Source organism: Gorilla gorilla, chromosome 3 (genome assembly GCF_029281585.2).
Source record: "Gorilla gorilla gorilla isolate KB3781 chromosome 3, NHGRI_mGorGor1-v2.1_pri, whole genome shotgun sequence".
In the NCBI taxonomy this organism is placed as follows: domain Eukaryota; kingdom Metazoa; phylum Chordata; class Mammalia; order Primates; family Hominidae; genus Gorilla; species Gorilla gorilla.
In genome coordinates, this window is record NC_073227.2 from 69613900 (window position 1) to 69622240 (window position 8341).

Here is an 8341-nt window from a genome sequence, read left to right on the forward strand (position 1 = left end):
CCACTGCAGGCGCCAGAGAACATGGTGGTGCTCAGAAGCTTGGAGACACCAGGAATCACAAAACCCCAAAGAGGGTGTCACAGCCCTGGCTCAGGGAGCCCCTAAGTCTGGGCTCCCTGAAGGACCACATGTCTTCTCTTCTTCTCGTTGCCTGCAACGTGGGCGAGGCAGGCGGGTGTGTTTCAGGCCTGTTTGTGTTATAGCTCTTTCAGTTCTGCCATTTGGTGGATTGTCCCACATCCAGGAAGAATGAGGTAAATGGACAACTGGAGGATGAGCAAGATGAAGAGGTGCTTTATTGAGTGGCAATACAGCTCTCAGGAGACCCAAAGTGGGTAACTCTTTCCCACAGGCAGGTCCCCCATTGTCTCTGCAGCCCTCAGTAGAGAGGAGACCCAGAATGGTTAGCTCCTCTTTACAGGCAGGTTGTCCAGTTGTCTCTGTGAGTCTGGCTGAATTCTGGGTTTTTATGGTCTTCAGAAGGGAGGAAGTATGTGCTGATTGGTCCATGGGTGGCCCTGGGTGGGCCAGGAAAAAAACACCGTAAGTTTTCACTTGGGTCCGTGGGACTGGCAGCCCAGCCCCTAGGCTTCTGGCCATCCCTGCCTTGAAGGTGGGGTTTCACTGGGGACCCACCCTTTTCTGCCCAGGAGCCTGTCTGCCTCCTGCTGCTGCTCATGGCACTCAGGCTGTTCATGCCAAGGGGTGCCTGCAGGCCTGAGCTGAGCCACCTTCAGCCCTCACCTTGGCCTCCCTCCCATGCTCTTTGGTGCCCAAAGTCCAGAGGGGACTGGGGGTGGCAGAGGGCTGGCGTGTTAGTACTGCCCCAAGCATACACACGCCCAGTTGGATCTTGACTGCATGTAGGCTTGGCCACAACTTTGCTCCAGAATTGGAATGGGTCCCAGGAGTGGGGAGAGGCCAGGCAGTGGGAGCAGGCACTTCTGAGTCTGGGGGGCAAGGGGGCTTCCCTGGCCCCCAAGAGCACAGGGACGTCCTGGTCCACAGCCGCAGCTGGGCGGCTGCATTTGTGCCTGGGAGTGTGGGGATCCCGCCCCACCAACTCAAAAGGGGGTGGGGCTCCTGCCTGTTCCCAGCTCCCATCACTTCTGCAGAGTGAACAGCCCCAGCCACGCCTCCCCAGCTGCAGCCAGTGTCTTTGCAGCAGCGGCTCCAGATGGGCTGCTGCCGTCATCAATATGTGGAATGAAATTTCATGCAACCTCTGAAAAGAAAGGTTTAAATCTATAAACGTTGCCATGAAAATAACAACTTAAAGGTGGTATATATAATATTCTTTTGTTGTTGTTTGGTTTGTGGTTAAAAAATAAAATAAAATAATAATATAATGGGCTAGTAAATGTATAAAAATAAAAGTGGGGAGGTGGGGGGAGAGGAGAAATACACACCAAACAGTTGTAGTGAGGATCTTGAGTGGCGTGGATGAAATTATGGAGAATTTTCCCATTTCTGTAGTGTTCATATTATTATTATTATTAGTCCTTTTAATTGCATTTATTTTAATGCTGAATTTACTCCTGTGCCATAAGTTTTTGTTTCTTCAGTTTCTTCTGGGATATCTTTTTCTTCTGGGCAGCCTCCTTTTCTGGTCTAGGAACAATCTGTTCATTTTCAGTAAGGATCTTCTCTGTGTGGCTGGGGGAGCTCATGTATGGGTTAATCCAACCATGAGCTCTGTAGGTCCAGGGGCGCATCTTAGGTGCTTTGTTTACTTGGTTATACTCAATGACCAGAGAATCTACATCTAAACCCTTGAGTTCAGCATTACTCTCTGCATTTTTAAGCATGTGCAACAAAAATTCAGCACTCTTTGGGGGCCATTGACCTTGTGTCCAGCCCCACTGCTTGGCCTGGACACACCTGCTAACTCCACCATTGTAACATCAGAATGGTATGCACTGTTTCTGTAAAGTGATATCTTTCAGATACTTTGTGGCTTTTCATATATGCATACCCTTGATGACCTGGGTAGTTTCACGAGTGTTCTTAAGGTGAACACGAAGACTGGAACCTCTTAATTTGCATGATTTTGTGGGGTTCTCCAGGTCACGTGAATAGCGAACCATTTTCACAGATTATCTCAGGCCACTTAGGGAAAGAGAGCGTGTTAAAATTATTACAAACTGTAAAACTTTGTAATAATAAGAGCCAATATTTTATTGAGGGCTTGCTACCAAACACTATCCTCTGTTCTTGGCATGCATTACTGCCTTTAGTTATCTCAGTTGTCCTTTGAAGCAAGTTCTGTTATTTTCTGTGAAGAATATGAGGCATAGGTGAGGTTGAGTGTCAGACAACAAGACAGTAAGTGGTGGAGTTAAAATTCAAACCCAGATCCTGACTCAATAGCCACTATATTCTGGGGGTTCACACACACACACACACATTCTCACACACACAGAGTGCAGTTAAAATCTTTACAAGGGCAATTACAAACAATAAAAATGCCAACAATATAATATTATCTGAAAAAGTGACCCACAAAATGTGTGTGCACTGTGATTTGTGATTGTTCCATACATAATATGCATCTGCAAAAGGACTATAATCACCTGCATGATGGCAATCTTTTTTTTATTTGTCAAATTGCAAAAGTAGGCACCAACCATGAGCCGAGAGTTGAGCTCATTCATACACAGTTCAGATGGCCAGGCTGGATCAGCTTTCCTCCTTCCTACACCACCACCCTGGGCTCATCATGCCACAGCATCATTGTCAGTGTCACTGTTAGCCTCCCCAAACAGTACTACAAATTTTTCAGGGAATCAAGGATCAGAGAAGTAAAGTGTCTTGGACAAGGGGGCACAGTGAGTAAGGAGCCAAGCATAGATTTAACCCAAAGATTTTCCAAGTTTGGCTCCAGTTTTTCTAACTCCTACTACAGTTGCTGTTTCATTTCATCATATTTCTTCCTCCTCTAAGAACAGGAGGCTATTGTCTCATATTCTTCTCTGAGTTTCTCTCCCTCCCCCAACTCCTCCTCCCTCTGCACCACTCCTTTCTCTCTCCTAACCTGGCTCCACTGCTTCATTGCCCTGCACATGCCCACATTGGCCACCCTGGCTCACAATCCACATAATTTAGTATGCACCTGAACTTCACTCTGCTTACATTCCAACTCATGTATTCAAGTCAACCCCTGCATCACATGGGTGTTAGTCAATGAATTCTGGTAATACTTGGGCCTATTTTCCATCCCAATCAATACTAAAATATATCTATTACAATGTTTCTTGTTATTACCACAGAAAATTCTATTTATCTATGGTACAAATTTCCACAGATTTTTAACAATAGCTTTGTTGGAATCCACTCATAAAAAATTAAAGGGAGGTGGCCGGGCATGGGGACTCACCCCTGTAATCCTAGCACTTTGGGAGGCCGAGGTGGGTGGATCACCTGAGGTCAAGAGTTCAAGACCAGCCTGGCCAACATGGTAAAACATGGTAAAACCCGGTCTCTACTAAAAACACAAAAATTAGCCGGGTGTGGTGGATGTCTGTGATCCTGACTACTCAGGAGGCTGAGGCAGGAGAATTGCTTGAACCCAGGAGGTGGAGGTTGCAGTCAGCCAAGATTGCACCACTGCACTCCAGCCTGGATGACAGAGAGAGACTCCATCTAAAAAAAAGAAAGAAAAAAGAAAAATTAAAGGGATGAGATCATCAGAATGGAATTTTTAATTGTTGAGGGAGAACTAGAAGAGAATAAAATCTCCAAGCATTATTAAACACAGAGTTGCAGATACTCTACTTCAAAGGATTTTGGACAAACTGCCAGGAGATCAAACATTTCCAGCTTCAGTGGAAACATAATTTAGCTAATTTCCTAGAAAAGAAAGCACATAGCTAATCCAAATCTGCTAATTAATCTAATAGAACACACTGGCTCTTGATGGCATTTTCCCCTTTGGGAGAGGAAAAAATAACCCTGCTTATAAATTAATGTTTTCTTAAACAGACAGACTGAAATTTACTGCAGCTCTTCAGGGATTTTCAGCTTCAATAAACCAGTGGGAAAATTCTCCCTTGCTTGCATACATATGATCTGTTGCCCCATTTGCAGAGGCCTCCCTCCCTTACTTTCCCTTCTTCCTCTCTTCCTTCTCCTTTCCTTCTTCCCTTCCTCCTTTCCTTCATTCCTACAACAAATACTTATTGAACACCTACTGCATGCCACACACTGTTATGTCCTAGTGTACAGCAGTGAACAAAAACTAGTAAATAAATATGTTAGATATGTTAACTACTTTGGGGAAATATGAAGCAAGAAGGGGTCAGGGAGTGCTGGTGGGGTGATATGGCTTGGCCACATCCCCACCCAAATCTCATCTTGAATTGTAGTTTCCATAATCCTCAAGTGTCCTGGGAGGGACCAAGTGGGAGGTAACTGAATCATGGGGGCAGTTACCCCCATGCTGTTCTCATGATAGTGAGTGAGTTGGCATGAGATCTGATGGTTTTACAAGGGGCTTTTCCTTTTTTGCTTGGCACTTCTCCTGCTGTTGCCATGTGAAGAAGGACACATTTGCTTCCCCTTCCACCGTGATTGTAAGTTTCCCGAAGCCTCCCTAGCCATGCTGAACTGTGAATCAATTAAACCTTGATAATTTCTTCATAAATTACCCAGTCTTAAGTAGTTCTTTACAGCAGCATGAGAACGGACTAATACATGAGGGCACTCTGAGATTTTAAATAAATGGCCAGGGAGGACTCATTAAGAAGGCAACATTTGAGCAAAAACCCAAGCAGGTGAGGGAGGAAGATTTGCAGTTATCTGGGGCAAAACCAACCGGAAAAGTGCTGCCACTGGAGTGTGGCTGGAAGTTTGAGAGCAGCAAGGATCAGGCCAGGAATTAGAGGGAGGCAGAAGAGGCGAGTTGAGCAAGTGCAGGGTTGGGTCTTGTCTTTCTTTCAAATTTTTATGATTTGTATATCATGGATTTTTTTCACATTAATTTTGATATTGCATTAAAATATTACTGATCTTGACTACTGAGGTTTTGGCATCTTGAAGCGAGTACTCACTAGCTTCACTCTAGTTCAGGCCCAGGACCCGAAGTAGGGGAGTGGAGCAGGGGTGAGGGCGTGAGTTAGGGAGAGTGGTAGGAAATGAAGTCAGAAAGGAGCAGGAGAACATGCTGAGGAGCTTGGCTTTTACTCTGAATAGGATAGGAAGTCATTGAAGGGCTGTATTCATTTGCTGCCATAACAAACTACCATGAATTTAGTGTTTTAAGCAACACAAGGCTAGGCGCAGTGGCTCATGCCTGTAATCCAGCACTTTGGGAGGCCAAGGGGGGCAGATCACGAGGTCAGGAGTTCGAGACCAGCCTGACCAACATGGTGAAACCACGTCTCTACTAAAAATACAAAAATTAGCCAGGTGTGGTGGTGGGTGCCTGTAATCTCAGCTACTCAGGAGGCTGAAGCAGAAGAATCACTTGAACCCAGGAGGTGGAGTTTGCAGTGAGCCGAGATTGAGCCACTGCACTCCAGCCTGGGCGACAGAGCAACACTCTGTCTCAAAAAAAACAAAACAAAACAAAACAAACCCACAAATATGTTATCTTACAGTTCTATAGACCAGAAGTCCAACACAGGTCTCACCAGGCTAAAATCAAGCTGTTAACAGGGCTGCTTCCTCACTGGGAGCTTTAGATGGGAATCTGTTTCTGCTCATTAGGTTTGTTCACAGACTTTAGGGCCATGCAGTTGTAGAACTGAGGTCCCCTTTCCCTTGTAGTTGGCTTGTGGTTCCCTTCCTCCATTTTCAAAGCCTGCAATGGAGGGTCAGGCTCTTTTCATGTCACGTTCCTCTGACCCATTCTTCTGTCTTCCTCTTCTACTGCTGACAATTCATGTGATTAGACTGGGCTCCCCTGGATAATCCAGGATACTCTTCTCATCTCAAAGTCCATACCCTAAGCACATGTACAAAGTCCCCTTTGCTATGTAAGGTAACATATTCACAGGTTCCAAGGATTAGGATGTGAACATCTTTGAGGAACCATCATTCTGTCCACCACAAGGGCTTTGAGCAATGGAGCAACTGCTCACTCTGCAGCCAAGAATGTGTCAGTCTAGTTGCTCTGTTGAAAATAGTTGGGAGTGGGAGGAGGAAGGCCAGGGAGGATAGGGCAAGAAGCAGGAAGCTGGCGTAGAGGCTAACACGATAATTCAGGGGACAAATAATGGTAGTTTCGACCAAGGTCGGGGGTGACTCTGGAAGAGTCAAGGCTAGATAAGGTGACAATAGGTTTTAGGTGTCAAGTTGGCTAAGCTACAGTCCTCAGTTATTCAGTCAAACACTAATCTGGGTGTTGCTGTGAAGACATTTTACGGACATGATTAAAGTCCCTCATCAACTGACTTTCAGCCAGGGAGATAATCCTAGATTGAAGGTGGGCCTGATCCAATCCATTGAAAGGCCCTAGAAGAGCTGAGCGTTCCCTGATGAAGAAATTCTGCCTGTGGATGGTAATTCCGCTCATGCCCAGGAGTTCCAACCTGCTCTTTCTGACGGTCTGCCCTATGGATTTCCCACTGGCCTAACCAGCCCCATGATTATGTGAGGCAGGAGAATCGGGCCTGGAGGCAGGGAACCTCAGGGCTTCCTAGAACTAAATCAAATGGAAACACTTCAGCTATGACAGGAACTATACTCGTCATTTACATAGAATGTACACCAAATACATAACTTTGTAACCTCACTTTAGCCTCTTCATTTACATAGGGTGTACACCAAGTAACCAATGGAAACCTCTAGATGGTATTTAAACCCCAGAAAATTCTGTAAGCGGGCTCTTAAGCCCCTATGCTCAGCCTCTCCCACCCCGTGGAGTGTACTTTTGTTTTCTATAAATCTCTGCTTTCGTTGCTTCATTCTTTCCTTGGTTTGTTTGTGTGTTTTGTCCAATTCTTCGTTCAAGATGCCAAGAACCTGGACACCCCCAACTGGTAACATATGTAGGGCAATTCCTCTTAATATGACTCTCCTACTGGTTCAGTTTCTCTGGTTGAACCCTGACTGATACATCCTGAATAAGTTTGAATGTGGAGCTGACCGGCTAAGCTAGTGTATTGGAAGTGGGATGTGAGAAAGTGGAGTCCAGGATGATGCCAAAGTTTTTGCCCCGAGCAGCCAGAAGGATGGCTTAGGTATCTCCTTCTAAGGTAGGAATCACGAATGCAAAAGCCACCTACAAAAGCCTGTTCAAGGGATGGCGAAGGAAGATGCGCATTTTCCCCCAAGGAAGCCCTTTCAGAGGGGGGATGTGTATAGGCAGGAATGGGTTGGAGTGCCTGGCCAGCCCTGATGTGGGCAAGCTCCAATTTAAGGGGATGAAATAGGTAATAAAGTCACTGCTGTGCTCCATGCCACTCATCCAGAAACACTAGTGGTTTTCCAATGCATTCTGGAATCCTCAGGAAATCTGGAGATCTTTTTACTGTTCTCTGCTGTGAACCCCACCTCCCCTGCTGCTGTGTGCTCTGGGAATGAGTTAGCTGAACCCTGAGCCAAAAACCAACAAGGAGTGCTGAATAGAGACTTTATGGAGTTGCTCTGTGGGCTTTTTTTCTTGTGAAGGAACAGGGTGTGCTTGAAAGTAAAAAGTGAGTTCTTTGGTTTTGTTGTTGTTGTTATTGTTTTTTAAATCTTCCTGGAAGGCAGAAAGAAAGAGATAAAAAGGAAAAAACAGCATTTGTCACTTATAGTGCTCTGGTTAGCACAGTAGCTGGGCCCCTGAACCCTCTGCAGGCCTCCCAAGCTGGCACTGAATAAAATGTGAGAAATGAAAGGAACTTTTCCGTGAGTCTGGCAGCGCAGACAGACACTGAGGTGGCAGAGCTGTCTGGTCCCAGTCCACATGCAGAGGCCTGCAGCTCCTCCTTCCAGCCCACACCCACCAGAGCTTCTCAGACGGGCCGTGTCCTGAGAAGGTTGTTGCCAATGCAGATGTTTGAGAGGCTCACTGATGAACAAATCAACAGAGCATATTTAATCTGAAGAGATCCAAATATTGTGCTTCTTTGGACTCATAGAAATGGTGAAAGATTTAACATCAGGAAGTACTCAAGTCAGCTAATTTCTAGAGCCTTCTTCCTCCCTGTCACTTGATTCTAGATTGGATCACCAGTTAGACGTCAGAACCAGATCTTTTTATCCAGAGAAGTACCAGTTGGTTGTTTTTCCTTCCAAAGCCAAGTCCTCGAGTTTCAGGTAGACTTCAGTTGATTTCTGCAAGGTCTTTGCTTTCTCTCTGCCAGAATACTCACTGCTGAGGTAACTGCAGACAAGGTCCTTAGCACCTTAGATC

General features: G+C 45.7%; 1 pseudogene; it reads right to left on the bottom strand.

The window, feature by feature from the left end:
• Positions 1-1531: 1531 nt before the first annotated feature.
• Positions 1532-2087, bottom strand: LOC101137193 (large ribosomal subunit protein uL22-like; annotated as a pseudogene).
• Between the last annotated feature and the right edge of the window lie 6254 nt (positions 2088-8341).